Source organism: Ranitomeya variabilis, chromosome 5 (genome assembly GCF_051348905.1).
Source record: "Ranitomeya variabilis isolate aRanVar5 chromosome 5, aRanVar5.hap1, whole genome shotgun sequence".
In the NCBI taxonomy this organism is placed as follows: Eukaryota; Metazoa; Chordata; class Amphibia; order Anura; family Dendrobatidae; genus Ranitomeya; species Ranitomeya variabilis.
Window position 1 is genome coordinate 888,566 of NC_135236.1, and position 10,219 is coordinate 898,784.

Consider the following 10,219-nt stretch of genomic DNA (forward strand, 5'->3'; position numbering starts at 1 on the left):
ATCTGTATGATATCCTATAATGTATGTACGGGTGTCATCTGTATGATATCCTATAATGTATGTACGGGTGTCATCTGTATGATATCCTATAATGTATGTACGGGTGTCATCTGTATGATATCCTATAATGTATGTACGGGTGTCATCTGTATGATATCCTATAATGTATGTACGGGTGTCATCTGTATGATATCCTATAATGTATGTACTGGTGTCATCTGTATGATATCCTATAATGTATGTACTGGTGTCATCTGTATGATATCCTATAATGTATGTACGGGTGTCATCTGTATGATATCCTATAATGTATGTACGGGTGTCATCTGTATGATATCCTATAATGTATGTACGGGTGTCATCTGTATGATATCCTATAATGTATGTACGGGTGTCATCTGTATGATATCCTATAATGTATGTACTGGTGTCATCTGTATGATATCCTATAATGTGTGTACGGGTGTCATCTGTATGATATCCTATAATGTATGTACTGGTGTCATCTGTATGATATCCTATAATGTATGTACGGGTGTCGGCTGTACGATATCCTATAATGTATGTACTGGTGTCATCTGTACGATATCCTATAATGTATGTACGGGTGTCATCTGTACGATATCCTATAATGTATTTACGGGTGTCATCTGTATGATATCCTATAATGTATGTACGGGTATCGGCTGTATGATATCCTATAATGTATGTACTGGTGTCATCTGCATGATATCCTATAATGTATGTACGGGTGTCATCTGTATGATATCCTATAATGTATGTACTGGTGTCATCTGTATGATATCCTATAATGTATGTACGGGTGTCGGCTGTATGGTATCCTATAATGTATGTACTGGTGTCATCTGTACGATATCCTATAATGTATGTACTGGTGTCATCTGTATGATATCCTATAATGTATGTACGGGTGTCATCTGTATGATATCCTATAATGTATGTACGGGTGTCATCTGTATGATATCCTATAATGTATTTACGGGTGTCATCTGTATGATATCCTATAATGTATGTACGGGTGTCATCTGTATGATATCCTATAATGTATGTACGGGTGTCATCTGTATGGTATCCTATAATGTATGTACTGGTGTCATCTGTACGATATCCTATAATGTATGTACGGGTGTCATCTGTATGATATCCTATAATGTATTTACGGGTGTCATCTGTATGATATCCTATAATGTATGTACGGGTGTCGGCTGTATGATATCCTATAATGTATGTACTGGTGTCATCTGCATGATATCCTATAATGTATGTACTGGTGTCATCTGTATGATATCCTATAATGTATGTACTGGTGTCATCTGTATGATATCCTATAATGTATGTACGGGTGTCGGCTGTATGATATCCTATAATGTATGTACGGGTGTCATCTGTACGATATCCTATAATGTATGTACGGGTGTCATCTGTATGATATCCTATAATGTATGTACTGGTGTCATCTGTATGATATCCTATAATGTATGTACGGGTGTCATCTGTATGATATCCTATAATGTATGTACTGGTGTCATCTGTATGATATCCTATAATGTATGTACGGTGTCATCTGTATGATATCCTATAATGTATGTACGGGTGTCATCTGTATGGTATCCTATAATGTATGTACGGGTGTCATCTGTATGATATCCTATAATGTATGTACTGGTGTCATCTGTATGATATCCTATAATGTATGTACGGGTGTCATCTGTATGATATCCTATAATGTATGTACGGGTGTCATCTGTATGATATCCTATAATGTATGTACTGGTGTCATCTGTATGATATCCTATAATGTATGTACTGGTGTCATCTGTATGATATCCTATAATGTATGTACGGGTGTCATCTGTATGATATCCTATAATGTATGTACGGGTGTCGGCTGTATGATATCCTATAATGTATGTACTGGTGTCATCTGTATGATATCCTATAATGTATGTACTGGTGTCATCTGTATGATATCCTATAATGTATGTACTGGTGTCATCTGTATGATATCCTATAATGTGTGTACTGGTGTCATCTGTATGATATCCTATAATGTATGTACTGATGTCATCTGTATGATATCCTATAATGTATGTACGGGTGTCGGCTGTATGATATCCTATAATGTATGTACGGGTGTCATCTGTATGATATCCTATAATGTATGTACTGGTGTCATCTGTATGATATCCTATAATGTATGTACTGGTGTCATCTGTATGATATCCTATAATGTATGTACTGGTGTCATCTGTATGATATCCTATAATGTATGTACTGGTGTCATCTGTATGATATCCTATAATGTGTGTACGGGTGTCGGCTGTATGATATCCTATAATGTGTGTACTGGTGTCATCTGTATGATATCCTATAATGTATGTACTGATGTCATCTGTATGATATCCTATAATGTATGTACGGGTGTCGGCTGTATGATATCCTATAATGTATGTACGGGTGTCATCTGTATGATATCCTATAATGTATGTACTGGTGTCATCTGTATGATATCCTATAATGTATGTACTGGTGTCATCTGTATGATATCCTATAATGTATGTACTGGTGTCATCTGTATGATATCCTATAATGTATGTACTGGTGTCATCTGTACGATATCCTATAATGTATGTACGGGTGTCATCTGTATGATATCCTATAATGTATGTATGGGTGTCATCTGTATGATATCCTATAATGTGTGTACTGGTGTCAGCTGTATGATATCCTATAATGTATGTACTGGTGTCGGCTGTATGATATCCTATAATGTATGTACTGGTGTCATCTGTACGATATCCTATAATGTATGTACGGGTGTCATCTGTATGATATCCTATAATGTATGTATGGGTGTCATCTGTATGATATCCTATAATGTGTGTACTGGTGTCAGCTGTATGATATCCTATAATGTATGTACTGGTGTCATCTGTATGATATCCTATAATGTATGTACGGGTGTCATCTGTATGATATCCTATAATGTATGTACGGGTGTCATCTGTATGATATCCTATAATGTATGTACTGGTGTCATCTGTATGATATCCTATAATGTATGTACGGGTGTCATCTGTATGATATCCTATAATGTGTGTACGGGTGTCATCTGTATGATATCCTATAATGTATGTACGGGTGTCATCTGTATGATATCCTATAATGTATGTACGGGTGTCATCTGTATGATATCCTATAATGTATGTACTGGTGTCATCTGTATGATATCCTATAATGTATGTACGGGTGTCGGCTGTATGATATCCTATAATGTATGTACTGGTGTCATCTGTATGATATCCTATAATGTATGTACGGGTGTCATCTGTATGATATCCTATAATGTATGTACGGGTGTCATCTGTATGATATCCTATAATGTATGTACTGGTGTCATCTGTATGATATCCTATAATGTATGTACTGGTGTCATCTGTATGATATCCTATAATGTATGTACTGGTGTCATCTGTATGATATCCTATAATGTATGTACGGGTGTCATCTGTATGATATCCTATAATGTATGTACGGGTGTCGGCTGTATGATATCCTATAATGTATGTACTGGTGTCATCTGTATGATATCCTATAATGTATGTACGGGTGTCATCTGTATGATATCCTATAATGTGTGTACTGGTGTCATCTGTATGATATCCTATAATGTATGTACTGGTGTCATCTGTATGATATCCTATAATGTATGTACTGGTGTCATCTGTATGATATAATGTATGTACGGGTGTCGGCTGTATGATATCCTATAATGTATGTACGGGTGTCAGCTGTATGATATCCTATAATGTATGTACGGGTGTCATCTGTATGATATCCTATAATGTATGTACTGGTGTCATCTGTATGATATCCTATAATGTATGTACTGGTGTCATCTGTATGATATCCTATAATGTATGTACGGGTGTCATCTGTATGATATCCTATAATGTATGTACGGGTGTCATCTGTATGATATAATGTATGTACGGGTGTCATCTGTATGATATCCTATAATGTATGTACGGGTGTCATCTGTATGATATCCTATAATGTATGTACTGGTGTCAGCTGTATGATATCCTATAATGTATGTACTGGGGTCATCTGTATGATATCCTATAATGTATGTACGGGTGTCATCTGTATGATATCCTATAATGTATGTACGGGTGTCATCTGTATGATATCCTATAATGTATGTACGGGTGTCATCTGTATGATATCCTATAATGTATGTACTGGTGTCATCTGTATGATATCCTATAATGTATGTACGGGTGTCATCTGTATGATATCCTATAATGTATGTACGGGTGTCATCTGTATGATATCCTATAATGTATGTACTGGTGTCATCTGTATGATATCCTATAATGTATGTACGGGTGTCATCTGTATGATATCCTATAATGTATGTACTGGTGTCATCTGTACTATATCCTATAATGTATGTACGGGTGTCATCTGTATGATATCCTATAATGTATGTACGGGTGTCGGCTGTATGATATCCTATAATGTATGTACGGGTGTCATCTGTATGATATCCTATAATGTATGTACTGGTGTCATCTGTATGATATCCTATAATGTATGTACTGGTGTCATCTGTATGATATCCTATAATGTATGTACTGGTGTCATCTGTATGATATCCTATAATGTGTGTACGGGTGTCGGCTGTATGATATCCTATAATGTGTGTACGGGTGTCGGCTGTATGATATCCTATAATGTGTGTACGGGTGTCGGCTGTATGATATCCTATAATGTGTGTACGGGTGTCGGCTGTATGATATCCTATAATGTATGTACTGGTGTCATCTGTATGATATCCTATAATGTATGTACGGGTGTCATCTGTATGATATCCTATAATGTATGTACTGGTGTCATCTGTACTATATCCTATAATGTATGTACGGGTGTCATCTGTATGATATCCTATAATGTGTGTACGGGTGTCGGCTGTATGATATCCTATAATGTGTGTACGGGTGTCATCTGTATGATATCCTATAATGTGTGTATGTGTGTCGGCTGTATGATATCCTATAATGTATGTACTGGTGTCATCTGTATGATATCCTATAATGTGTGTACGTGTGTCGGCTGTATGATATCCTATAATGTATGTATGGGTGTCATCTGTATGATATCCTATAATGTGTGTACGGGTGTCATCTGTATGATATCCTATAATGTGTGTACGGGTGTCATCTGTATGATATCCTATAATGTATGTACTGGTGTCATCTGTATGATATCCTATAATGTGTGTACGTGTGTCGGCTGTATGATATCCTATAATGTGTGTACGGGTGTCATCTGCATGATATCCTATAATGTATGGGTGCTATTTAAAATATAGCTGTCGGCTGATCTTTCGCTCGGTGCCGACTTCTTTGGGGATCCCCTTTTCTCATGAATTCTTCTTTTCCAGACTGATGATCTCCTGGGCAATCGCCTCTACTACCCCGGTCTGAGGAATAACACTATGGGGAGCATTGACCTCATGTATTTCCCATATTATGGTAACAGAGCTCAGGTGAGTGTCCTCGCTGCTCCCCCTATCATAAGTGATTACTCTCTCCATCATAAGAGGTCACTCCCTCAATCATAGGACGGGCTCCCCCCATCATAGGACGGTCTCCCCCTTCATAGGACGGCCTCCCCCCATCATAGGACAGGCTCCCCCCATCATATAATGGCTCCCTCCCTCCATCATAGGACAGGCTCCCTCCCTCCATCATAAGAGGTCACTCTCTCCATCATAGGACGGTCTCCCCCTTCATAGGACGGCCTCCCTCCATCATAGGACGGGCTCCCTCCATCATAAGAGGTTGCCCCCTCCATCATAGGATGGGCTCCCTCCCTGCATCATAGGACGGGCTCCCTCCATCATAGGAGTTCACTCCCTCCATCATAGGATGGGCTCCCTTCTTTATAAGAGGTCACTCCCTCCATCATAAGAAGGGCTCCCTCCATCATAAGAGGTCACTCCCTCCCTCATAGGACGGGCTCCCTCCATCATAGGACGGGCTCCCTCCATCATAAGAGGTCACTCCCTCCATCATAGGACGGGCTCCCTCCATCATAAGAGGTTGCCCCCTCCATCATAGGACGGGCTCCCTCCCTCCATCATAGGACGGGCTCCCTCCCTCCATCATAGGAGTTCACTCCCTCCATCATAGGACGGGCTCCCTCCATCATAAGAGGTCGCCCCCTCCATCATAGGACGGGCTCCCTCCCTCCATCATAGGACGGGCTCCCTCCATCATAGGAGTTCACTCCCTCCATCATAGGATGGGCTCCCTCCATCATAAGAGGTCGCCCCCTCCATCATAGGATGGGCTCCCTCCCTCCATCATAGGACGGGCTCCCTCCCTCCATCATAGGATGGGCTCCCTCCATCATAGGAGTTCACTCCCTCCATCATAGGACGGGCTCCCTTCTTTATAAGAGGTCACTCCCTCCATTATAAAACGAGCTCCCTCCATCATAAGAAGTCACTCCCTCAAGGCACTTGTCTGTCATGATATGAAAAAGATCCTTCATCCCCCCCCCCACAGAATCAGCAGAAACACACCCAGCAGTATCTATGTGGTTTCTAATGGAGGGATGGTTGGCCATGTAAACCCTAACCCAGGAACCATCAATGGAAAGCAATCACTACATTTGGAGCAGTTACACTATGTGATGCTCATCCCCAAGAGATAGGTGTGGCAGATACTATGGCAGCATTCTCGTTCAGAAGGAAAAATTCTTTACAGTAAGAGCAATGACACTATGAAATGACCGACTGTGAGAGGTAGTAATGACAGATGCCATGGCAGCATTGCCAGTCACGGAGGAGGAGCATTTCTAACAGTGTCAGGGTGAGGGTTAGGATGTCTCTCTGTGCATTGAAGTACTTTCAATTTGTGCCATCGTCTCCATTTCACATTCACTAGAAGTCCATTTTTGACTCTTCTGATGAATATTCTATTTTCCCCACAGAAGAACTACACACAACCATTTGTGGCTGTGAAGTTCCTGAATGTTACTCGTGACATGGATCACACAGTGGAGTGTCGTGTCAACGCAGCCAATATCATCAACCAGGACGATCGAGACAAGTTCCAGGGGAGAGTGATCTTCACACTGAGGATCAACTCGTAGACAGGTGTCCTCTCCATGTAACATCACTGCCGGAACCGCCGCTCTGTGACTCCTACTCCTTGTGTCCTCTCCATGTAACATCACTCCTGGAACTGCCACCCCGTGACTCCTACCCCTTGTGTCCTCTCCATGTAACATCACTGCCGGAACCGCCACCCCGTGACTCCTACCCCAGATGTCCCCAACATGTAACATCACTGCCGGAACCGCCACCCCGTGACTCCTACCCCAGATGTCCCCAACATGTAACATCACTGCCGGAACCGCCGCCCCGTGATTCCTACCCCTTGTGTCCTCTCCATGTAACATCACTGCTGGAAAAGCCGCTCTGTGACTCCTACCCCTTGTGTCCTCTCCATGTAACATCACTGCCGGAACCGCCGCTCTGTGACTCCTACCCCTTGTGTCCTCTCCATGTAACATCACTGCCGGAACCGCCACCCCGTGACTCCTACCCCAGATGTCCCCAACATGTAACATCACTGCCGGAACCGCCGCCCCGTGACTCCTACCCCAGATGTCCCCAATATGTAACATTAATTCCGGGACTGCCACTCTAAAGGTAAATCCGAGTAACGTGTGTCACTTGATGCGCTGCTGATGGAGAATGTCGACAAGATGATATTCTTGGAAACTTTATTGTAAAACTTTTTAAAGTCAATGCGTTTTGAGGTCACGCTGGACCCCTTCCTGAGGACAAAAGCTTGATTAGGTTTTGTCCTGAGGAAGGGGTCCTGCGATACCTTTAAACACCTTTCCAATAAAGTTTCCAAGAATATCATCTTGTTGACAGTCTCCATCAGCAGCGCATCAAGTGACACACGTTACCCGGATTTACCTTTGGCTTGGCTTGGTCCTTTGGACCTGTGTCCTGCAGCAGCTGATCTATGCGTAATACATGTTGCTTAGGTGCAACTGTACCAGGTGAGCGTATTCACTTTCCTTGTAACCACATTGTTACCATTTAAAACCCTATTTGCGCTTATTTGTTCCCCAGTTTCTTCACCTCCTTTTCCATATTGTGGGAAGAAGTTGGATTGTTGTTATGTTTGGGACTGCCACTCTGTGACTCATACCCCAAGTGTACCCTCCATGTAACATTACTGCCAGAACTGCTACCCATGAATCCTACTCCTTGTGTCCTCTCCATGTAACATCACTGCCGGAACTGCCACCCTGTGATTCCTACTCCTTGTGTCCTCTCCATGTAACCTGAATGCCGGAACTGCCACCCCGTGATTCCTACTCCAGGTGTCCTCTCTATGTAACATCACTACCGGAACCGCCACCCCGTGATTCCTACTCCAGTATCCCCTCCAAGTAACATCACTGTCGGAACCGCCGCCCCGTGACTCCTACCCCAAATCTCCCCTCTATGTAGCATGAATGCTGGAACTGCTTCCCCGTGATTCCTACTCCAGGTGTCCTCTCCATGTAACATGAATGCCGGAACTGCTTCCCCGTGATTCCTACTCCAGGTGTGTCCTCTCCATGTAACATGAATGCCGGAACTGCTTCCCCATGATTCCTACTCCAGGTGTCCTCTCCATGTAACATGAATGCCGGAACTGCCACTCCGTGATTCCTACTCCAGGTGTCCTCTCCATGTAGCTTGAATGCCAGAACTGCTTCCCCATGATTCCTACCCCAAGTCTCCTCTCCATGTAGCTTGAATGCCAGAACTGCTTCCCCGTGATTCCTACTCCAGGTGTCCTCTCCATGTGACATGAATGCCGCAACTGCTTCCCCGTGATTCCTACTCCAGGTGTGTCCTCTCCATGTAACATGAATGCCGGAACTGCCACCTCGTGATTCCTACTCCAGGTGTCCTCTCCATGTAACATGAATGTCGGAACTGCCACCCCGTGACTCCTACCCCAAGTCTCCTCTCCATGTAGCATGAATGCCGGAACTGCTTCCCCGTGATTCCTACTCCAGGTGTCCTCTCCATGTAACATGAATGCCGGAACTGCTTCCCCATGATTCCTACTCCTGGTGTCCTCTCCATGTAACATGAATGCCGGAACTGCCACCCCGTGATTCCTACTCCAGGTGTCCTCTCCATGTAACATGAATGCCGGAACTGCCACCCCGTGACTCCTACCCCAAGTCTCCTCTCCATGTAACATCACTGCCGGAACTGCCTCCCCGTGATTCCTACTCCGGTATCCCCTCCAATTAACATCACTGTCGGAACCGCCGCCCCGTGACTCCTATCCCAAGTCTCCCCTCCATGCAACATGAATGCTGGAACTGCCACCCCGTGATTCCTAATCCAGATGTCCTCTCCATGTAACATCACTGCCGGAACTGCCACCCATGAGTGCCGGAACTGCCACCCAGTGATTCCTACCCCAGGTGTCCCCTCCATGTAACATCACTGTCAGAACCGCCGCCCCATGACCCCTACCCCAAGTGTCCCCTCCATGTAACATGAATACCGAAACTGCCACCCCGTGATTCCTACTCCTGGTGTCCCCTCCATGTAACATCACTGCCGGAACCGCCACACCAAGTTTCCACCTCCACAGGCTCATCCACTACCCTGAGGACTGGTGCCAAGCTGCAGCTTTGGATACTGGACACCAAATACTGTTTTAACAGTAGTCGATCTTCTGTCTAAATTTTTACTTTTTCTATGAATCAGCTCCTCCCCTATTATACTGACCATGCCCTGTATATATATACAGTTAGGTCCAGAAATATTTGGACAGAGACAACATTTTTCTCATTTTGGTTATAGACATTACCACAATTTAATTTTAAACAAAACAATTCAGATGCAGTTGAAGTTCAGACTTTCAGCTTTCATTTGAGGGTATCCATATTAAAATTGGATGAAGAGTTTAGGAGTTTCAGCTCCTTAACCTGTGCCACCCTGTTTTTTCAAGGGACCAAAAGTAATTGGACAATTGACTCCAAGGCTATTTCATGGACAGGTGTGGGCAATCCCTTCATTATGTCATTCTCAACTAAGCAGATAAAAGGCCTGGAGTTGATTTGAGGTGTGGTGCTTGCATTTGGAAGGTTT

General features: G+C 43.0%; 1 long non-coding RNA gene across 1 annotated transcript; it reads left to right on the plus strand.

The window, feature by feature from the left end:
* Positions 1-5,335: 5,335 nt before the first annotated feature.
* Positions 5,336-9,875, plus strand: LOC143774119 (uncharacterized). The gene is made up of 3 exons (XR_013215473.1): positions 5,336-5,575; positions 7,027-8,953; positions 9,013-9,875. It is a non-coding gene; the product is annotated as an uncharacterized LOC143774119 (long non-coding RNA).
* Positions 9,876-10,219: the final 344 nt, after the last annotated feature.